Below are 24816 nucleotides of genomic sequence, written 5' to 3'. Positions count from 1 at the left end.
TCAGAGTTCGCCCAAAGGTTAATTCCGCGGCACTTACCCCTGTGTCACTGCGTGGTGCTGCACGTAGTCCCATCATAATGGTGTGCATTTCTTCAACCCACGATCTATTGTCCTTTAATCTCGCCATTAAGGCGGCCTTAAAACTACGATGCCATCGTTCGATCATGCCATTACTTTGTGGATGGTACGGTGTCGTCCTAAACTTATGAACCCCTAAATATTTCATTAAATGTCTAAAAAGACTGCTTTCAAATTGCTTTCCTTGATCTGAGCTCAAATTAATAAAACACCCATGTCTAGTAATCCATCCTTCATACACGAGTTTGGCTACTGTCTTCGCACAAATATCTTTAATTGGAAATGCTTCCGGCCAACCCGTTTCTCTATCTATCATTGTAAGACAATACCTGTAGCCTTCCTCTGAAATAGTGAATGGGCCTGTAATGTCAATGTGTAAATGACACATTCTATCTACTTTTGCAAATTGCCCTAAAGGTGACATAGTGTGTCTGTGAACCTTTGCTTTTTGACACTCTATGCACGACCTAGCCCAAATACCTATATCTTTATTCATCCCAGGCCAAAAATAATTATTAGTTACCATTTTCCTTGTTGTTCTAATGCCGGGATGGCTTAGGTTATGTATTGTTTCGTATGCGATACGCCTAAACTGTTTTGGTAAGTAAGGCCTAGCCTTATCGCCTCGCAAGTTACAAACAATGGGCTTATTTACACTCGGCAAGTCAATTTTTATTAGTCTCGTGTTACCGTTTTTTGTTCCTAACAATTCTGTGAGCTCTTTGTCGTTCGCTTGCGCAATAGCCACTTCTGTGAAGTCAAGTACAGACGGGCACGAAATTGTTTCAACGCGCGATAACGCGTCCGCGGGCGCGTTCTCTTCGCCTTTTGTATAGCGTATATCCGTCGTGAACTCACTAATAAATAATAACTGACGGGTCCTTCGCGGCGTTTCTTTACTACTACTTAGCTTTTTAAACGCAAACGTTAACGGCTTATGATCTGTATACAAAACGAGATCTCTACCTTCGAACATGTTCCTAAAATATTGCACTGACAAATAAAGCGAAAGTAACTCCCTGTCGTAGGTACTGTACTTTTGTTGCGTGTCAGTCAATTTTTTCGAAAAATAACCTAACGGAACCCATTCGTTATTTACTCTTTGTTGCAATGTGCCTCCAACGCAAGTATTTGACGCGTCTGCCATTATAGCAAGCACTTGACCTGTTATCGGATACGCTAACAAAGCAGCGTTCTGTAAATTCAACTTGCATTGTTCGAAAGCTTGAATAGCACTTTCTGTCCACACTATACTACTTTTGTCACGTTTCTTTGCTCCGTGAAGATACTTATTTAATTCAGCTTGATATTCGGCTGCCTGACGCAAATGACTTCTATAGAAATTTACCATGCCTAGAAATCTACGAAGTTCCTCTACCGTTTTCGGTCTGGGAAAGTCTACAATGGCTTGGACCTTGCTTGGCAACGGCCTTAAGCCACTGGCTGAGACCTCATGACCCAGAAACTCAACTTTATCCTGCAAAAACGCGCACTTCGCTAAATTAATAGTTAGTCCAACTTGTTGTAATCTTTCAAAAACGGCCTCTAAATGTTTTTCGTGAAGCGAACTATTTTCACTAGCTATTATTAAATCATCTAAGTATGAAAAAACAAATTCTGCTTTATAATTCGCACAATCCGGGTTATTTTGTTGAAAATTTGCCTCTAAATCCTGTAAGACATAATTATTCATGAAACGTTGAAACGTCTGTGCTGCGTTTCTTAAACCGAAAGACATACATGGCCATTCAAATAAACCAAAAGGTGTAATGATTGCTGTTTTCTCCACGTCATCCTCTGCTATCGGAATAAAATGATACGCTCGGTTAATATCAATCCTGCTAAATACTTTCTTATCTGCTAAAATAAACGTAAAATCCTTTATGTGAGGAATTGGGTATCTATCAGGCTTCGTAATTGCATTCAGCGCTCTATAGTCTCCACACGGCCTTATATTACCATCTTTTTTAGGTACAACGTGTAGAGGACTCGCCCACGCACTCTTTGACGGGCGGCAAATACCCATTTCCTGCATAAGGCGAAATTCCTCTCTTACCTTTTTAAATCGGTCCGGCGGCAGTGGCCTTGGGCGCGCATGCACCGGAGGACCTGAAGTCTCGATGTGATGTCTTACGCTGTGACGTGGTGGTTCTTTGAACGTCGCTGGCATTGTCAATTCTGGGAACCTACTTAGGAGAGAATAACATGGATGCGACTCGGCTATAGTAAAAATAGATGAATGCTCCGAGTTTACTATAGTGGAAATTACATACATGTTAGTCTCCTGATCTAACAATCGTCTGTTTCTTAAGTCTACTAACAAATTATACTTAGCTAAAAAATCCGCTCCTAAAATGGGTTGTTTAACGTCGGCTATTACAAAAGTCCACTTAAACGCACGACGCAATCTTAAATTTAACACTAGAGTCTTTGTTCCGAAAGTCTGTATTTCACTACCATTCGCGGCATAAAGTTTGTATTTATTATTTACTGTACTGTCACACACTGATTTATAACTTTTAGGCAACACTGAAATGTTCGCACCTGTGTCTATTAAATAACGTACAGGTATATTTGTACAGATATTTGATGTATATATAGCGCCGTGTTCTCTACCAGGGTAGAAAGAAAAACAAAAGAAATGAACACTAAAAAATATATATTATAATTCACTATTTAAAGTTACAATTTCTTTGGAAACTACTACACGCTACAACGGGCTAGATGCAACTAACGAATTACGCTACGTCGTGGCACGCGTAGCTTCTAAAATGATTACTCGCAGTGCCTCTACACCGATCACAATGTGTCATTTACGAGTGTTAGTTAGTATAGTTATTTTTGATGGTTGATAAATAACGTTCAGCTTATCACAGTCCAAAATCGGCTGTAGTTGTATTAAAATCGATCTCGGACAAAAGTCGATCGTCTGCGTTTGCTCTAGGTACATGCTACCGAAATGCGTTGAAAGAATATATCTTTTTGTAAGACAAAGTGCCTACTCTGGCAGCTTATTTTCTTTTGTATATTCAATTGGAGTACCCTCCATAAATATTTCACAAGTTTTTTTTACAGTAAAATATGTCGAATTTGTATGGAAACGTACGAGTTGGTATGAGGATCACTTTTCTATCTATCTAGAAACCCTCTAATATAAATAAGTATACCCACCAAACAAACCACAAAGAATGTCCACCCACTTGTTGGACTATTTATGTCCAACAGTGGATGTCCACAGACTTCTGAAAATGAATGATTATGATGGTGTCGCACACAGTACATAGACTTTTCCTCATGTTAGAACTAATCTTGTGTTTTCAATCTAGGGTAGATTTATCTCAATTTATTCGTTGAACTAAATCTTAAGATGAAATCAACATATTTTCTCCGCAGGAATGCGGGCGTAAGAAATGGAAAAGGCTTCGTTTTCCGACAAAAAAAGGGAATTAAATTCTAGCTTCGCCTGTTAGCGAGCGGGGGCGATGGTACGTGTTATGAGCTATATGTAGGCAATTTAGATCTTTTTAACCCCCGACCCAAAAGATGGGTGTGTTATATTTGACGTGTGTATCTTTGTATCTGTCTGTGGTATCGTAGCTCCTAAACTAATGAACTGATATTAATTTTTTTTTTGTTTGAAAGGTGGCTTGATCGAGAGTGTTCTTAGTTATAATCCAAGAAAATCGGTTCAGCAGTTTGAAAGCTATCAGCTCTTTTCTATTTACTGGAACCTTCACTTGTCGGGGTTGTTAAAAATTTTTAATTTACACTTGTTAGTACAAATTGGTGAGCTGGCGAACAAAACGACAATTATTAGCCCGCTTCCATCTTAGACTGCATCATCACTTACCACCAGGTGAGATCGCTGTCAATAGCTTACTTATATCTGAACAAAAAAAAGATACACTTTTGCTTTTATTGGATCTATTTAGGTATATTTCGTTACATGGATTCCCCAAAAAACTGGCGGTCAATGAAAAAGGCAGATATAACATCAAAAATACTCGATAATACGACGATGTTAGCTCGTCCTCTAATGACATTATTAAGTAAATTAGAAAGCCAAATGTAAGTTACTTACTTACTTTAATAATTTATTTGTAGCGTCAGGATTGTATGCTTCAAACAGGTGGCAAAGTTCACACGGTCGCGCTTTAGTAAAATAAATACAGCTTTAGATATTACCTAGGTAATCTACATCCTAATATACAAAATACTTTAATTAAGTATAAGTATATGTATATCCCTCTCTCTCTGCCTCGACTGTCTCATTCCTGAATGTCGTGACCGGTTCCTTGTTTTATTATATTTTAGGGTTCCGTGGCTCAAAAGGAAAAGGAACCCTTACACTTTAAACTCCCCCCCCCCCCCTCTCCACCGCGAATTTCCTTTCCGAAACCTTTCATCGTCGTCCAAGCCTTTTGCGTGGTGCATAACAGCTATCCTCGGTCGTCCGGCGTGCGTGAAAATAAAACCGACTTCAAAAACCAAAAACACTAAAAAGTAGAAAATAATTTTTGTTTAGCTACACATGTAATGTACCTAGGTATGAAGTCGAGCGAGCATATTAAAACAAAATTAGAAATCCAAGAGTGAAGCTCGCCCGACTTCATACCTAGGTACATTACATGTGTAGCTAAACAAAAATTATTTTCTACTTTTTAGTGTTTTTGGTTTTTGAAGTCGGTTTTATTTTTCTTTTGAAAATTTTTTATTTCACAATTTTTAGTGGCCCCACTGTACTATAATATGCTATGCCCAGTTAAAACCCTACTGTTTACTAAGCTATTACACTGATCGCGAGCAATTTGCTCTTATCCATTGAGGAGTTCTGTTCTCCATCTCCGAAGATATTCATCAGATCTTCACCAAATTTTTATGGGACCACCTGCACAGTATACCCTTTCAAACAAAAAAAAAATTTTCCAAATCGGTCCAGGGGTCTTTGAGTAATCGGGGAACATACATAAAAAATAAAAAAAATAAAAAAAAGATCCCGACGAATTGAGAACCTCCTCCTTTTTTGGAAGTCGGTTAAAAATCCGCCCAATCACTGTTGAGAGAGAAGTTGGCATTAGAGAGAAATTCTCACAAGAACCAAACTTTGTAAAACAAACGGAAATACAGAAACGGTACAATCTCAACCCGTCTCGCAAACTTTCTTTACGTTCGAAAGATAAACAAAGCGGATTTTCCTTTTGCAACAAATTCGTTGCCAACTCCGTACTTTTAACTTCGTTTGCTGGGAGAACAAATTATCGGGTTTTATTATTTTGTTAGAACTGACTGTATATGTGTTTGTTTGTGAGTTTCCTTCGATCACCTTGCAACGGAGCAACGGATCGACGTAATTTGGAAATACATAGTTAAAGATCAGAAGAGTGATATGGATTACTTTTTATCCTGAAAATCATAGATTTTTGGCGAATTTTTAGAAAGCAGAATGCTGGCGACTTTTCCACGTGTTGCTTAAAAATCCCGTTGAACTTTTCAAAATTCTTTGTTATGGGGGGGTTTAAGCTTATGGAGAGAGATCCCATATAAAAATCTCAAGATTATAGACCCAGCAGTTCGAGCTGTGTACTTTCAAATATTATATCAGTCAGTTAGTGTCAACTTTCAACCTTCTTTCAACCTTTAAATCAGTGCCTCCAGTAAAAAAGAGACTAGGTACTTCAATAAATTCGACACTTTTCAGAAGTTACTTTTTTTTTTTTTAATGAAAATATTACAATAAAACTTAAAGCTAGCCTTATCTAATTACTATAAAAATCATGCCCGCGTGGAATGGTGCCAAGAATACTGGCTGCATTTCCGCGCTGGACAGCCAGGCTGATCCGTTGCGCAAAAAATGAGCCAGCCCTTCTGTCACCCGATGAGGCTATTAAACGCGGTGCAATGTCTCGTAAAACTACTAACAAACTTAGACGTACCTACAGTAATTCCTTTACAATAATAGGTACTAGTAACAGGTAAGTAGGTATATTATTGAAAAATCAGGTAGGCATCCATCTTAACTTATAGGAACTTAATTTAGGTTGAACAGATTATCCAGTATTTTCATTTTATTTCATTAATTTAACACATTTACCCGTTTTAATAACCAATCAAGCCAGATTTGTTTTTGCTCCAGCGTGTTTGCTGGTTCAAACAATTTCGTTAATTTATATATTATTACCCGTTAAATTATCAACCTTAGAGCTTTACAGATAAAGATTAAAATCGGATGGTGTTACCCAGGGTCTGTTTCGTTTATATTTTGGACTAACGTACACAAAACTGTGTGTCGAAAGGATCCCAGATTGGATCTTGTTTGTTCATTATCCGTTAAATTGCCAGCTTCAGTAAAGCGCTAAATCTACCTATATAAAAGGAAATGCTGACTGACTGACTGATCGACTGACTGAATAACTGATCTATGAACGCACAGCTCAAAATACTGAACGTATTGGGCTGAAAGGCGTATTAATAGTAGTATTAATTAATAAGTGTATTTAATAGCTATTATGACGACACGCACTAAGAAAGGATTTTGGAAAATTCACCCCCTTAGGGGGTAAAATAGGGGTTTGTTTGTGTAGTCTACGCGGACTAAGTCGCGGGCATTAGCTGTCACAGTATAAGAAGAGACACAGAGGTCCTGCGCCTTTGATCTTGTGGTAAATAATGACCACGACGACTCTTCAATATACATAGGTCCCAGATTTTAATGGGGCCGTCTCGGGTCATCAATGACATTCACATACTAATGATCATGATGGTGGTAATGGGTTGATCATGGTGAATGTCATTGATGTATATTCCTGCAGGTACCTGCTCATCACTCGTCGCCGCTTCAATAAAAATGTGTCGTAAGACTGCCTTTTCACCAGGGATGTGCAATAGGATCGTTTCTTCAAAGATCCATTTTCCACCAGAGATAAGATTAAATGAAGCTAACCCATTGGTTAGTTTCAAATACCACGCATCGTTATCGCACGATGTAAAGGCAGCCTGAAGATAAAACTATGAAAATGAGAGAGCGGCTCGCGTTTACGACGTAGGGTTTATGATCCCCTCTGGAACAAAAGGGAGCGTAAACTTTGTATGCGGAAAATATTTCAGCGTAAGTAGGTAGAAGGTAATAACTTGAAAACTTAACATAATATTACATTTTCCTATATGTCTAACTGACAAAAAATAATCAAAAATTTATAACACCCCCGACAAGTGCAAAGGTTACAGTAACAAGAAAAGAGCTGATAACTTTCAAACGGCTGAACCGATTTTCTTGAATTATAGCTAAGAACACTCTCGATCAAGCCACCTTTCAAACAAAAAAAAAAACTAAATTAAAATCGGTTCATTAGTTTAGGAGCTACGATGCCACAGACAGATACACAGATACACAGATACACTGATACACCGATACACAGATACACACGTCAAACTTATAACACCCCTCTTTTTGGGTCGGAGGTTAAAAAAGGTGTGACCTAAATAATTCCAGAGGGCAAATATGTTTTACTTACAGATACCTATTTTAGGTTTTCAGAATTACGAAAACTTCAATTTTTCAATTTGAATAAAATTAGTAAGTAATTTATCCTAGGTAATTATAGATAGTAGATGCTCGAATACCTCTACTGCTCTCCTGTAAATTTAAATTGTTTTTGTTTATGAACCTTGAAATTTTCAGGATCGTTTGACCAACGTCAAAATGCGTCATACAATTATTTCAAAAATTCGCAAAAAGCCACTGGATTCAGGCGGCGCGGCGCAAGACCACTGCGTGTAAAAGTCAATGCAAGAGACCTATGCCCAACAGTGGACATCTGTTGATTGACGAGGACGACGGTAATTATAAAAATCCGCAAGTTATGGTTTATCTAGGTGTATATACTACATCCATACTACCATACTCAATATTATAAATACGAAAGTGTGTCTGTCAGTCTGTCTGTCTGTCTGCTAGCTTTTCACGGTCCAACAGTTTGACCGATTTATATATTTGGTACAGCGGTAGCTTGCATCCCGGAAAATGACATAGACAACTTTTATCCCGGAAAATCGAAGAGTTCTCACGGGATTTTGAGATGGCCTTGCCATCCGTCATACGGTTTTATGACTGTCGGAAATTTGAAGCCTTGCTCTTAAAAACAAAAATCTCGCACGAAAAGAAATAAATTAGTTAAGATTCTGAGTAATTGTAGGAAAGGAAGTATAAAAAACAAAAGGGCAAAATAAATTGCTCTAAAGCTAAATTGCGTTAGGGTCGGTCATAAATTAGATAAAAGTCGTAAATTTTAACTTAGAAATCTCTACAAGTGTACAAAATTGCAATCACGTGTTATGCGAGTGGTCTAGGCAAGGCAAGGGCGTGAGAAAGTAAAAGGTACGGCCCATTAAGGGAAGTTTGAAATACATTTTATTTTCAGCCAATTAGCCATCAGCCAGAGAAATTCTGTGCGCAAGAGTGAACCAATCAGAAACCGAAATTTCGCTGGTTTTTTTTTGCATTTCAGATCATGGGCGTGGACAAAGATATCCGTGTGGACGTTTTAAGTCTACACTGGGGGACCGAGAGGGACATTCGATTGAGGTCTGGCTCAACGTGCAGTAGAGCCTAACAGTGAATATTAAAGTGTAGAAATATATTGCAATTGTATAGTTAATAATAGAAAAATTATAAATAGAATAAAATAGTGTGTATCCGGGCCAGCAGAAGCTGATATAGGGTGATGTACTAATTTACATTATATTTTAAACTAGATTATTTGAAAATCAGTTCCAAAAATCTTGAGTATAGAATTACCTCACAAACTAAACTAGAGATGGTATTTGAGATATTAGGAGGTGTTACAATATTGTGTATAGCTATTAGATTTTGAATCCGAAATTAGAGAAATGGGACATTTCTCTTTGTGGAACTAAGATTCAAATATATCTAGAACAAATAATGAATATATTATAATTTATACATAATGTGTGTTCTTAGACTTTTCTTTGTCATGTGTAGGGTTAGATTCATAGAATAATTAAAATTTATGGCATGTGTGTACCTATTTAGGACATAAGGTTATACATAATATCTAAAGCCGAAAGGGTTTTTCGTTCTGAATATTTGCTTTTCCCTTTCAATAACTAGTATGGCTTAGGAAGCAAGTATTCGGCCGGGAATTAATTAATATAATAAAGTTACTTAATTTCCAGTCTAAATAATAAATTCAGTTTCTCTTCTTTCTTTTTCTAAATACTCAACTGTATGAGTAAATAAACACTTATTTACCAGAAATAAATGCACTTGGGTATAACTGTCATCTTTTATTTGCTATATTTAGATACATTTCCTAGACATTTAATAATGGAGATTCAATTTGTTTGGAGGCTAGACTACCATATTATAATATTAACAAAGCCATTGATACAAAGAAACCATGTATCGAACTAACTTGAACTCCAATATTAAGATTTTCTCATATGACCTACATACCAATCACAATTCCTTTACTATTAAGTAAAATTTAGCCTAGTTTTTTTTTCAGCAATTCATCTAATTATAATACTAGCTCTTATTCAGCATTAAATAGGGATTATAATTGAATTAGCAGTCTAATGCAGTCCGATGGAATGACTTTTGTCGTTACGATTATTGATTTGGTAGAAAAATCACTCAATAGCTAAAATAAGGTGGTGTGCTATAAACTACTAGCTACCACGGTATAAACATCGTCTTCATCAACATGAACAGCTTTCACCGGCTCACTACTGAGCGCGGACTTCATAGAGAACTCTCGATCAAGTTTTCCTTCATCATATGGTATTTTATACCATTATGTGAAATTCTCACGATGGTTTTTCCGTATACTTTTACTATCACAAAACGATCAGTACCTAATTTACCAAGAATGCTCTCCACTACTAAAGATAATAGAGTCGGCTGAGTTCGAATCTCAGGCTAAAGACAAAGGGACTTTTTACTTTCGAGTAACAGCTAAATTTCATCTACCTACTAAAAATACCCTGAACGAGACAATGGAGTACACGCTGCCTCCGAAGGACAGATGGCGAGGCAGGTAGGTACCTTTTTTTATTGTGTACCGATCTTTCCCAAACAGCATTTTAGGTAACATTATCTGTTAAAACCGACGCCAGCTGAATTTGTGAATCACCGAGTTTTTGAATAGATAAAAATACTAGTTTTGCTGTACTTTGTAATTCCTTTGCTTGATATTATATGGTACATGGTTGATTGGTGACGTACCAGCAGCGAGATTCCGGCACAAAGCAAACACGTCATGTCTTTATACAGCTGGACTCTCCGAACTAATAAATTGGCCAATTTATTGACAATCAATCAAACAAATATATATATATATACAAAAATACCATGGTTTTTGGGGCGAGCCCAGAGCTCACTGAAAAGAACCTAGGTTTCCGTACCTAGGCAATTGAAAACGCTTCGCAGCGAAAATAGGAGAGTCCAATTGCTGTGCCCCACATAACATGGATTAAGGCTGAAGTTTCAGCGTAGGTATTTCCCCCGTGCTTGAGGAATGCCGGTTGGTCTCAAACCGATGGCCTAAATAAGGCAAATACACGTATCAACTGATTTTCCACACTAACAGGACGTTCTAAATTAACAAATCTCTCCATTCATTATATTTATTTTGAGGAGTTGAAATTTTACATTAATTTTTTATAATTCAATCCGTGTAAACCTGTTAGCTGGTCGAGAAGTCTACGTGTTCACCCAACGTACTGTACCAATTAATTACTTGTAAATAACTCATGACTTAAATACCTAGGTGTTTCTATAATTCAGCTGAGTTTATTTCTTATTTTATCTCTTCATAATGCCTAATCTTAACCACTAGTATAGACGATCACACCGTACCATCACAGAAATTTGATGCCGAGTGACCAGGGATCTATGTACGTATTCGAAATAACGATATGACTAGATTTACATTAACATAAAAATAACACAACGTAGAAATTGTGATTGGGTATTTGAGAGAGAAAAATTTATAAACTTACATTACTATTTATAAATTATAAGTTTTAAGGACACACTGCGTGTTGTTTTATATTTATATGTTGTACATTTACATTTATTTATGTATAGGGGGAGCAGGAGAGCAGAAATAAGCTGTATGTCTTATAAATGTAAAATTTACAGGTTTTCAGAAGATACTACAGAGATCGAGCTATTATTCCTTGCTTATTTCTCAGACTTAATTTTTTTCAAACTCTGAGAATACATATAATCAAAGCAGACCCAAACATGTGATTGCAATTAGTATCAGTATTATATTAGTATTAAAAATACGGCTTCGCGACTTATGAAAGTTATTCAAATAAAATTTAAAATAGTACCAAAGTAGGTAAAAGAAATAGGGTCAAATTGAAAAAAAAAAGGATGTCTTCAGGTAGAAAAGGACGTAGAACAAAGCAAGTAGGTGCGGGGCAAAGCGATGTTAGTACCGTAGAATCGAACGAGCAAACAACGACCTTAGGGAATGCTACATTAGAGTTGATTTTGAAAAAAAATCACCGAATTCGAAGCAAAATTACAACAGTTAAATTCAAATACCGGTTCAAATGAAATCGCGAGCATTTCTTCACACGAGTCGAACGGGATTAATGAAAATGAAAAATCTGATAGGCAGGGGTCGAATCTTGAAACCGCGAGCACAAGTACATTATCTGAGACCCGGAATTTATATGTTGTACAGCCGTCAGTAACTAAACCAAATTTCGACGGAAAACCATTCACTAACCCCATCGTTTTTCTTAAACGATTAAAGAAATATATAAGGGCGGTAAATGGATTAGATCGCGAAATAGATATAGCGTTAGGTTGCATCTCGGGGCATGCTCGGAAGGTTATGGACTTGTATTCGAAGGGCTGGACTACGTTCGCTGACTTCGAGATTGATTTTAGACGAAATTATTGGACCGAACAAATTCAGGAATCTATAAGATATAAATTGATTAATGCGGTATATTCAAGCGATTCGGGAATGTCGATGTCCGAACATTTTGCTGAGCAAGCAGAATCAATGCAGTCATTAACTATTGCGTTTAGTGAGAGAGATTTGGTCAATTCTATTATGCGACATTATGCTATAGATATACAGCGATTATGGTTTACTAGAACAGAGGAAGTTAACATCATGAACGGAGCGAAATTTCTTCGAAACATAGAGCAAAATATTGTTGAAAAACCTAGGCAATTTACGAGAGGTAGCGTTAGTAATAATTACAGAGGTAGACGATACAATGAGTCATCATCGAGACGACCTATTGTAGCAACAATGTCAACAAGAAGTTGGAGAGCTAGGGGAAATTCGACGAGGGGACGCGGCTATCGTGGTCGATTAGGTTCTAGGGTTAACTTTAACAGGCCTACGGTATCCGAATCTAAACAAATTAGGCCAGCTATCACGTTCGTGAAAGAGGGCGAGAATCTTACTGTGTCTAAGAATGTGGGGGAGGGTTTATCAAAAAACTAGAATGCCCAACACAAACGAGGTCAAGTCAGTTAGTCTTGTGTGGCACGGGCGTCAGAAAGACCTCAGAACACGAAGGGACAGGTGTAGTCTATAGAATCTTAATTAATAGTGGATGGAAGCCAGGACAGAGTTTGGGGACCGGAGATAAGGGACTTAAACGGTTGTTAAGAGGCGGCGTTGATTATAACGAGTATAGTAGTCAATTTGAAATTAGGAGTATAGGAATCTTATTGGAAAACCAGTTTGAAAATGTAACAGAGTGTAATGAGTTAGGCGTGACTTGTGAAACTTGTATGAGGAGAGGTTTGAATGTGTACACAATGTATCATGAATTAGATGAACAAACCGATGTGAGTGTTGATTATTCTTTACCTAGGTTACCTGAAGTATGTGTTAGATTGTATGGAAGAAGTATGAGTGCACTCATAGATACGGGAAGTCAGATTAGTGGAATAACTAGGGAATTGTACGACTCTATTCTAAGAGAACATGGGACATTGCCAGAGATCGCTATTCCAGCAATTCAAATACAAGGCGCGTTTGGATCGCGAAGTGAAAGCACGAATCGGTTAGTGCTAATAGAGTTTCAGTTAGGTAGTACTTTAGTTGAAGCACCTGTACTAGTTATGCGACGTCTTCCTAGGTCATTGATACTAGGATACGATTGGTTAGAGCGGGTAAAGGGAATAGTGAACTGTAATGGTGAACACACTTTGACTATTGAACATATGGGCGTTAGGTCTTGTGTTAGGCTGAATTCGGACTGCAAAATCGAAAGGTTAGGGGGAGAGACGAACGCAGCCACGATCAATTTAATATTAAATCAAAACTCTAGGCCAGTGGAACAAAGTGTATTAGACATGAATTTAGATAATGAGAAATTTAAGGGATTAAAATTAGATGACGCGAACTTAAGTAATGAACAAAAGGAATTATTACTACCTGTGTTAAACAAACACTGTAAGGTATTTACGGAAGGTTTAGGTTTGACAAACAAGTACGAACACGTAATTGAGCTATTAGACGAAACACCTTTTGTAAAACACAGTTATCCGGTACCTTTGGCGTATAGGGAACAGGTAAAGACCGAATTAGAAGAGTTAGAAAAACTAGGCGTGATCAGACAGGAAGCGACTCCTTACTGTAGTCCTCTCACTTTCACTAAGAAGCGAGATGGGTCAATAAGACTCTTATTGGACGCACGAGAGTTGAATAAGAAAATGGTAGGTGACGCGGGCGCGCCTCCACTCACATCTGAGATTTTACAATCCTTTCATGGTGTAAATTATATCAGTTTAATTGATTTGAATAATGCCTATTTTCAAATACCTTTGCATAAAGATTCTAGGAAGTATACTGGGTTCTCGTTCATGGGGAAGACGTATACTTATAATGTTCTACCTCAAGGTTTAAAGACTTCTGTAGCAGGGTTCTCGAGAGCAATGGATTATATCCTAGTAGGAGTACGAGAGTTTTGCGTAAACTATTTAGACGACATAGTCATATTCACTACGGGGGACATGAAGTTACACTTAGAACATTTAGATCGAGTGTTAGATAAATTAGAAACCGCAGGTTTAACTGGAAGGTTAGAGAAGTGTCGGTTCTTATGTGTAGAGGTAAAGTTGTTAGGACACATAGTAAATACTAACGGGGTACGTATGGATCCTGAACGGGTTAAAGCCATATTAGACTTCCCTATACCTCGGACTATAAAACAATTACGAGGATTTCTGGGATTAATAAATTATTTCAAAAGATTTATTTCAAAATATAGCGAAGAGGTTAAACCACTGTGTGACCTATTAAAACAAAATACGAAATGGTCATGGACAGAGGAAATTAACGATTGTTTTGAAAGGGTCAAGAAATTGTTTATAGACACGATACTTCTTGTACACCCAGATCCTAAGGGAACTTATTATTTACAAACCGATAGCAGTAATTTGGGGGTTTCAGGTTATGTCTATCAATTGAATGAAGCAGGTGAAGAACAAATATTAGGGTTCTGTAGTAAAGCATTGACAGAGACAGAACGCAAATGGACAGTTACTGAACAAGAACTATGGGCCATCATTTTCAGTTTGTCAAAGTTTGAAACATATTTGAGAGGAGCGAATTTAGTCATTAGGACTGATCATAAGAGTCTGATTTTCTTGCAGACGTGCAAACTATTGAGCGCTAGGATGATACGTTGGGTACATTATATAGGGCGATTTAATTACACAGTCGAACATGTGAAGGGTAAACTAAACATTGTAGCAGACGTATTGTCTCGACACTTAAAGGGGACCACTGATGTATTAACTAACAAGGTCACGGGGCCTGAAATGAATCTATTTAAAACATCATTAGGACGATTAGTGCGGGAGCGATGGAGAGAGATAGGTAGTTATCAAAGTCGCGACAAGACTGCTAGTGAGATAATTAGACGCGTGCAAACAGCAGACACTTCTGAACCAAAGTACTACGTGCTTAAAGAAGGGATTCTTTATAGAACAGACATAAAAGGGGATATCTTAAGATTATATGTTCCCGAGAACATACTAAGGGATTTGATAGTTAGCATACATGAAGAAGTAGGTCATTTCGGGCGATACAAGGTTTATGCTCTGATGAAACGTCAATATTATTTCCCAAATATGTCTCGTATAATAGGTCGTGTTGTAAGAGCTTGCGAGGCATGTCAAAAGTCAAAGCATGCTTTGGAAACGCACACGGGGCCGATAAAAACTGTAATAGCGAAGGAAATAGGGGAGAGAGTTTTTTGCGATATTTTTGGACCTTTACCGGCAGGACGATTTGGTTTTAAATACATATTCGTAATGCAAGATGCTTATAGTAAGTTAATCAGACTATACCCACTACGCCAGGCTAGTGGGAAGGCTACTTTAACTTGTGTAAAAAAGTTTCATAAGCAGGTCACAATTAAGACATTATGTTCAGACAGAGGCGCGAATTTTACTTCAAAAGTTTTCGAGTTAGGTATTCGCCAACTAGGTATCGAATTAACGCACACATCTGTTAGAAATCCGCGGCCAAATTCGACAGAGAGGGTTAATAAAGAGTTAGGTAGATTATTCAGGACGTATTGCGACAAATCGCATCGTTCATGGGTAGATCTATTATCGGATATAGAAGATTGTTATAATCAGGTAATACATACTACAACGGGATATTCGCCAAACGAGATTATATATGGAAAACGTACTCTGCTATCGACTGATTTCAACACTGACTCATCGGTGAGGACAGACTTACAGGGTGAACCGTTAGAACAGATTCGACAGCAGGCACGACAAAACATAGATAAGGCGGCCGAAAGTAGACAATTACATTATAACAAAAATCATAAGTTAATACAATTCGAAATCGGAGATTTAGTGAAACTTAAGACTTTTACGAAGTCAGATGCGGATAAAAAGTTGACAAAAAAAATTCATGCGCTTATATGAAGGACCGTACATAATAGGGGCAGTTCCATATAGTAATGTATATACATTAATAGACGTTCATACTGGTAAAGTTAAGGGTAACTACAATGCCATTCATTTGTTTAGGTACTATGTAGATAAATAGAAAGATAGGTAAAACTAGAGTATTAAAAGGGACAGAAAACAGGTAGTTTGGGGTACACTAAACAAAGAGATACCTGAGTTAAATAGCTATGGTCATGCCCGAGGGTATAATAGATAGGCGTAGGAGGTCTGATACTAGCGTTCTAATACAGATAAGGGGAAAAATAGATTTTGAAACGACTAGCACAGCTGCAGGGACAAAAGGAGCTACGTGTATTAAAAATCTATTTTGGGGGAGCGTGAGATGGCCTTGCCATCCGTCATACGGTTTTATGACTGTCGGAAATTTGAAGCCTTGCTCTTAAAAACAAAAATCTCGCACGAAAAGAAATAAATTAGTTAAGATTCTGAGTAATTGTAGGAAAGGAAGTATAAAAAACAAAAGGGCAAAATAAATTGCTCTAAAGCTAAATTGCGTTAGGGTCGGTCATAAATTAGATAAAAGTCGTAAATTTTAACTTAGAAATCTCTACAAGTGTACAAAATTGCAATCACGTGTTATGCGAGTGGTCTAGGCAAGGCAAGGGCGTGAGAAAGTAAAAGGTACGGCCCATTAAGGGAAGTTTGAAATACATTTTATTTTCAGCCAATTAGCCATCAGCCAGAGAAATTCTGTGCGCAAGAGTGAACCAATCAGAAACCGAAATTTCGCTGGTTTTTTTTTGCATTTCAGATCATGGGCGTGGACAAAGATATCCGTGTGGACGTTTTAAGTCTACACTGGGGGACCGAGAGGGACATTCGATTGAGGTCTGGCTCAACGTGCAGTAGAGCCTAACAGTGAATATTAAAGTGTAGAAATATATTGCAATTGTATAGTTAATAATAGAAAAATTATAAATAGAATAAAATAGTGTGTATCCGGGCCAGCAGAAGCTGATATAGGGTGATGTACTAATTTACATTATATTTTAAACTAGATTATTTGAAAATCAGTTCCAAAAATCTTGAGTATAGAATTACCTCACAAACTAAACTAGAGATGGTATTTGAGATATTAGGAGGTGTTACAATATTGTGTATAGCTATTAGATTTTGAATCCGAAATTAGAGAAATGGGACATTTCTCTTTGTGGAACTAAGATTCAAATATATCTAGAACAAATAATGAATATATTATAATTTATACATAATGTGTGTTCTTAGACTTTTCTTTGTCATGTGTAGGGTTAGATTCATAGAATAATTAAAATTTATGGCATGTGTGTACCTATTTAGGACATAAGGTTATACATAATATCTAAAGCCGAAAGGGTTTTTCGTTCTGAATATTTGCTTTTCCCTTTCAATAACTAGTATGGCTTAGGAAGCAAGTATTCGGCCGGGAATTAATTAATATAATAAAGTTACTTAATTTCCAGTCTAAATAATAAATTCAGTTTCTCTTCTTTCTTTTTCTAAATACTCAACTGTATGAGTAAATAAACACTTATTTACCAGAAATAAATGCACTTGGGTATAACTGTCATCTTTTATTTGCTATATTTAGATACATTTCCTAGACATTTAATAATGGAGATTCAATTTGTTTGGAGGCTAGACTACCATATTATAATATTAACAAAGCCATTGATACAAAGAAACCATGTATCGAACTAACTTGAACTCCAATATTAAGATTTTCTCATATGACCTACATACCAATCACAATTCCTTTACTATTAAGTAAAATTTAGCCTAGTTTTTTTTTCAGCAATTCATCTAATTATAATACTAGCTCTTATTCAGCATTAAATAGGGATTATAATTGAATTAGCAGTCTAATGCAGTCCGATGGAATGACTTTTGTCGTTACGATTATTGATTTGGTAGAAAAATCACTCAATAGCTAAAATAAGGTGGTGTGCTATAAACTACTAGCTACCACGGTATAAACATCGTCTTCATCAACATGAACAGCTTTCACCGGCTCACTACTGAGCGCGGACTTCATAGAGAACTCTCGATCAAGTTTTCCTTCATCATATGGTATTTTATACCATTATGTGAAATTCTCACGATGGTTTTTCCGTATACTTTTACTATCACAAAACGATCAGTACCTAATTTACCAAGAATGCTCTCCACTACTAAAGATAATAGAGTCGGCTGAGTTCGAATCTCAGGCTAAAGACAAAGGGACTTTTTACTTTCGAGTAACAGCTAAATTTCATCTACCTACTAAAAATACCCTGAACGAGACAATGGAGTACACGCTGCCTCCGAAGGACAGATGGCGAGGCAGGTAGGTACCTTTTTTTATTGTGTACCGATCTTTCCCAAACAGCATTTTAGGTAACATTATCTGTTAAAACCGACGCCAGCTGAATTTGTGAATCACCGAGTTTTTGAATAGATAAAAATACTAGTTTTGCTGTACTTTGTAATTCCTTTGCTTGATATTATATGGTACATGGTTGATTGGTGACGTACCAGCAGCGAGATTCCGGCACAAAGCAAACACGTCATGTCTTTATACAGCTGGACTCTCCGAACTAATAAATTGGCCAATTTATTGACAATCAATCAAACAAATATATATATATATACAAAAATACCATGGTTTTTGGGGCGAGCCCAGAGCTCACTGAAAAGAACCTAGGTTTCCGTACCTAGGCAATTGAAAACGCTTCGCAGCGAAAATAGGAGAGTCCAATTGCTGTGCCCCACATAACATGGATTAAGGCTGAAGTTTCAGCGTAGGTATTTCCCCCGTGCTTGAGGAATGCCGGTTGGTCTCAAACCGATGGCCTAAATAAGGCAAATACACGTATCAACTGATTTTCCACACTAACAGGACGTTCTAAATTAACAAATCTCTCCATTCATTATATTTATTTTGAGGAGTTGAAATTTTACATTAATTTTTTATAATTCAATCCGTGTAAACCTGTTAGCTGGTCGAGAAGTCTACGTGTTCACCCAACGTACTGTACCAATTAATTACTTGTAAATAACTCATGACTTAAATACCTAGGTGTTTCTATAATTCAGCTGAGTTTATTTCTTATTTTATCTCTTCATAATGCCTAATCTTAACCACTAGTATAGACGATCACACCGTACCATCACAATTTTCGAAAAATTTCAATCCACGCGGACGAATTCGCGGGCATCATTTAGTAAATAATAATAGACGATCCTCTCTCAACCTTTATACTCATAGATGAGACGTGCATGTACGACCTGTCATCCCTTAGAAGCTTAGAAGGGATCAAGGCATGATCAAGGGACGTAAAATTAATAATACCATGTCCCAACATGTCAGTGTCGGAATTAAATTAAGTATTGGTACCTTCGCTGGAACAGCTGTCCATTCCATTTTGTTATAGGCTAGTACAAGCATATCTCATCCACGTTAATAGATTTCGAGTGTTGAAAAAAATCAGGGATAGATTCTAGATAGATAGATAGATAGAACACTTTATTGCACACAAAAACACGTGTAAAGAAAAACAATTGTGTGCAAAGGCGGCCTTATTGTTTAGAGCAATCTCTACCAGGCAACCTTTATTATTCTACATTCGCTTAGTTCGAATTCATATTGTACAATACTGCCACTTTGTAAAATAAATATCGGTGTAGAGCTAAAAAGATACAACTATTAGATATGGTAAGTGTCCACTTGCAATAAAACTTGCAGATGTGAACCGACATTGTCTTGCAATAATCTAAATAAATACTAGTAAATTAAAAATTTATAAAACCCCCGACAAATGAAGGTTACAGTAACTAGAATTTCAAACGGCTGAACCGATTTTCTTGGACTATAGCTAAAACACTCTCGATCAATCCACCTTTCAAACAAAAAAAAACAAAAATAAAATCGGTTCATTAGTTTAGGAGCTACGATGCCACAGACAGATACACAGATACACACGTCAAATTTATAACTGATTAGTCTGCTGTCCGCTCCGATCCGCTTTAGTGGACAGGCATCCCATAGCCGATATGATGGTTGTCTTGATTAGGCACAAATATATATTTTCCTATAACCATCATCAACCCATCGCCGGCCCACTACTAAGTAGGGCTCTCTTCTCAGAATGAAACGGGTTTGGCCATAGCCCACCACTTTGACCAAGTCCGGATTCTCCTATAATATACCTACCCGATCTTTGTGATGTGAAATCTCTTATCCGTCTCTCAGTGTTACTTAGTTACTTACCGTCGTACCTACTATAAATTTACATCATACATACAAATAATATCACACACACACACACACACACACACACAAACACACACACACTTGCACACTTCTGTTTTACATTACTATTCTACATAATTATTATTTTTAAAATACAAATTTGTATAGTTAAGTTCTAATCGATGGATCCGAGGGAAGGCTGCGGTGCCCGTAACACAGGTTTTCCTAGTACGGGTGCCAAAGCACTCACAAAAAATCTTTATTTTACTTTGTGCTTTATTTTGTTTTGTATTCTCCGTTTTGGAAGCCCTGTTTTCCGAGACACAGTTTTTACTAGTTCAGGAAACAGGTGCACATGCAGTAATGTTTATTATTATAACTAATTGTGTTTTGTTACGTTTATGTTACATTTGTTTCTGAGCCAAATAAAATTTATCTTATCTTATTTACTTATATTTATTTCTCGCTCTAGAAATAAGCCGGGTAGATAGGTAGGTACTTACATACAACCCTCGGTAGTCACGGCCTATATACATTTACGTTCTTTCAAACTTGTGTGTGACGGCGTGCTTCGATTACGGTAGATGGTTATAAAAATAAAAAATGACTCTTGGTACAATAGATAAGACAACGCGAATTTTTTTTTTTCAAGTCTAAAAAACTGACTGTCATTGTTGGAGATAGAATTGAGTCTAATATAGGTAATCTATCCATGCAGAGAAGTAAGTTATTTTATTTTTATTTTTCATGTACCAAAATTGTAGTTAGGTACAAAGTAATTATAAAGTTTACATTGGAAATGCTTATCTCTAAACAGAGTAGGGCTGTAATCCCGTAATCCCATACAAAAGACAGAAACCAAAAACTGAGTGGGCGATTTTGAGTCACCTATGACCTAACTGATAGTACTATCTACGTAATTTTAAGTTTTAGGGCTCAAAAACTTTAGATTTTGTAAGTTTGAGTCAGCATGGGTCAGAAAGTTAATCCTACTCTAGATAGGTATATTTTTTATATTGTTTTGTTTTGTTGGTTATATGTTATTTTGTAAGATTAAGAATTTCTTGTTTTTATTTTATGTACGTGCTTACTTAGATTATAATAGGGCTGGCATGTACTACATAGATATAAAATACCTTAATTAATAAAGAAATAAAATACTAAAGTATTCAAGAAAAATATCCCGAGAGAATGTCAAAGACACACATAAAATTCTGTAAAAACTAAAGCAAGTAGCAACTGCATCATCATTTACTACCAGATGAGCCTGCAGTAAAGTGCTAACTTGTATCTGAATAAAAAAAATAAAAAAAAAACCAATTTATAACTTGTCCCACAAAATAAAACAGACCCGTCAAACCAATTCAGCCCTAGAAAGCTCGCAATCACCTCTGACGAATTTCTGCCTCCGAGAGAAAATTGAATCAATGCAAAACAATATGTTACATATGTACCTTCAGGAATATAATAATAGGAAAGCGGTTATTGTTCTACCTGAAAAAGGAAAAAGATTTGCCGCGCCCACTCTATCATCTAAGAAACAAATTGAATTTTCGTTAGTAAAATATTAGGTATACACCACCTTTTGAACATAATATCAGAGTGTACCTACAACTCTCGGTTCGAACCTGAATCGACGATATATATATGTCAAATATTAGGCCAATGGTCTATGGTGACGTGAAATCAAAGATAAGTGTAAATTAAAAATTTATAACACCGCCGACAAGTGAAGGCTACAGTAACTAGAAAAGAGCTGATAACTTTCAAACGGTTGAACCGATTTTCTTGGATTATAGCTAAGAACACTCTCGATCGACCCACCTTTCAAAATAAAATCAGTTCATTAGTTTAGGGGCTACGATGCCACAGACAGATACACAGATACACACGTCAAACTTATAACACCCCTCTTTTTGGGTCGGGGGTCAAAAAGGAAAGGTGACTGTTTGACTGACGAGCTGATCATAGTTCAAAATACTGGACTTAGATGAAATTTCAACGAGATAGGAAGATCTCTTTAGACGTACCTATGTTGGTTTTTTACGCTATAGTTTTCATTGTAAAAAGCAATGAAGTAGAAATGAAAAAAATATAAATGAAATTTTCGTTGGCACAACATAATATAGTACTACTACTATACACGCATAGTAAACATAGTGTTGTGGTACCACAACACTATGTTTAAGTTAAGTTAGTTTTTAAGTTTTATATTTTAAGTTTTATTTATTTTTTAAGTTTTATATTTTAAGCGTATTTTGTATTACCTGTATGTTGATCCAATGAATAAATTTCATTCTATTCTATTCTAAATAATTACTCTACTTTAGTTTAGTGTATAAACGAATAGGCATCTTACCTACCTTATATCTATTATCACTTTGAATTCTCATCATTTACATTTTTCGTCGAATCCTCTAAAGGGAAATTAGAACGAATTCTCTTTCACATACCGCAATATCCACACGGCGGTGCAATAGAGATGTAAATTTTATTGCCAATGTTTCAGGCAAAATTGCCGACAATCTTCGGTCCTGTATCCATTTTACCACGATTAATTCTGAACGGGAGCACTAAAATGTCCGACTTCCCATTTTATTCTGAAACTGGAAACTGGTAGAAACTGGAAACACCGCGATAAATGCTTTCGCTTTATGCAGGTATTTTAAACTTTGAAAAATAGTACTTTTTAGGTTCCGTACGTCGCGTCGGAATAAATAAACCCAAAGGCTTATAGGATCACTCGTGTGTAGTCTGTTTGTCGGTCTATCCGTCTGTCACAGCCAATTTGCTCCGAATCTTTTGGACCGATTATTTGAAAGAATACACTCAAAACTCAAAAAAAACAGATTTATGTAAATAACTACCAATTAAATATATTAACATTATTATATACCATTGGTAAATTCAAGAGTCTTTTATGATTATTGTAAATGTACCTGCTCAGTGTAATTTATTAGCCATAATAAATTGCGACATTGTTGTTGCATAGTGCATACTTGTCCATGCAATGCGATAAACTATCATCTTTTATTTACTTTTATTTATCTCTTCATAATAAATAGATATAGATACAGGATGCTATTTTAGGAGCGGTCATTGTGGCAAAAATTTAAACCATTAAGTAACTATTACTAAGTAGATAATATTACAAACCATTTTCATTTAATAGGTACTTATACTTACCTAGAAATTGATAATCATTATTTTTTAGGGTTCCATACCTCAAAAGAAAAACGGAACCCTCATAGGATTACTTTGTTGTCTGTCTGTCTGTCTGTCTGTCTGTTCGTCCGTCGTGTCTGTCAAGAAAACCTATAGGGTACTTCCCGTTGACCTACAATTATGAAATTTGGCAGGAAGGTAGGTCTTATAGTAAAAGTAAAGAAAAAATCCAAAACTGTGGGTTTGTAGTTACATCACAAAAAAATTAAAATTGTGTTCATAAATTAATTAGTATTTTAAATTTTCAAATCAAGGTAACTATACCAAGTGGGGTATCATATGAAAGGGCTTTACCAGTATATTCTAAAAATTCAATTTGTATGATACACATAATTAAATCGATAAGAATAAGAATAAGAAGTGTTTATTTGCTAGAATATGGTTTGGTCTTAAATATTATGTAGAATCGCATATTCTGCCAAGCATGGCGTGCAAAACACATATGAAACAAGTGTAAATTAAAAATTTATAACACCCCCGACAAGTCAAGGTTACAGTAACTAGAAAAGAGCTGATAACTTTCAAACGGCTGAACCGATTTTCTTGGACTATTCCGCGCCTACGATCCAAAGTATCTGAGTTTTCCAAAACATCATTTTAAAATAAATAATTATGTATTTAGGCAACGTCCATCTTGACAGCTTGACATTTGTCAATTGACATAATATTATAAACCTAACGGTTATGTAACCTTCTTTTATACAAGAAAACTAGAAAAGAGCTGATAACTCTTAAACGGCTGCACCAATTTTTTTGGATTATAGCTAAGAACACTCTCGATCGAGCCACCTTTTAAACAAAAAAAAGTAAATTAAAATCGGTTCATTCGTTTAGGCGCTACGATGCCACAGACAGATACACAGATACACAGATACACAGATACACACGTCAAACTTATAACACCCCTCTTTTTGGGTCGGGGGTTAATAAAACAAATTAATAGGTACACGTATAACATTTATTTTGGTGCAAAGGCTGCACTGAAAAATATATAATGTTCTTCAGGTAAGGTATTTTTCTCTATGACTAGAGTTCAAATGATAAACCAATGAAAAAATCCGTACTCATCAATTGAAGAACACAAAAATACAATACTAAGTATCTACAAATACATTTGGAATAGGTAATAAGTTATTACGCGTCTAAAAACAAGGAAACTTTTAAAAACATAGTAGATAAATTCTAATTTAAAGGGTAAATAAATCTTATTTATAAGGTACTGACCAAGTTATTGATACAATAATAATATGATTATCTAATAATTGAAATCGTCTCGTTGTCAATAACAAATTTTAAGAAGCAAACTCAT

At 36.2% G+C, this 24816-nt stretch overlaps 1 protein-coding gene across 1 annotated transcript in view; it reads right to left on the bottom strand.

Annotated features, from left to right (window-relative positions):
- Nucleotides 1-22909, bottom strand: part of LOC123870759 (odorant receptor coreceptor) — a 41083-nt gene extending 18174 nt beyond the window's left edge. Inside the window, exon 1 of the mRNA XM_045914167.1 lies at nt 22736-22909. The gene's annotated coding sequence lies outside the window, so the exon portion shown is untranslated. The remainder of the gene's footprint in view (nt 1-22735) is intronic.
- Nucleotides 22910-24816: the final 1907 nt, after the last annotated feature.

Source organism: Maniola jurtina, chromosome 13, assembly GCF_905333055.1.
Source record: "Maniola jurtina chromosome 13, ilManJurt1.1, whole genome shotgun sequence".
NCBI classification, from domain to species: domain Eukaryota; kingdom Metazoa; phylum Arthropoda; class Insecta; order Lepidoptera; family Nymphalidae; genus Maniola; species Maniola jurtina.
The sequence above is the reverse complement of the archived record's forward strand: the minus strand, read 5'-3'. Positions and strand labels throughout refer to the sequence as shown.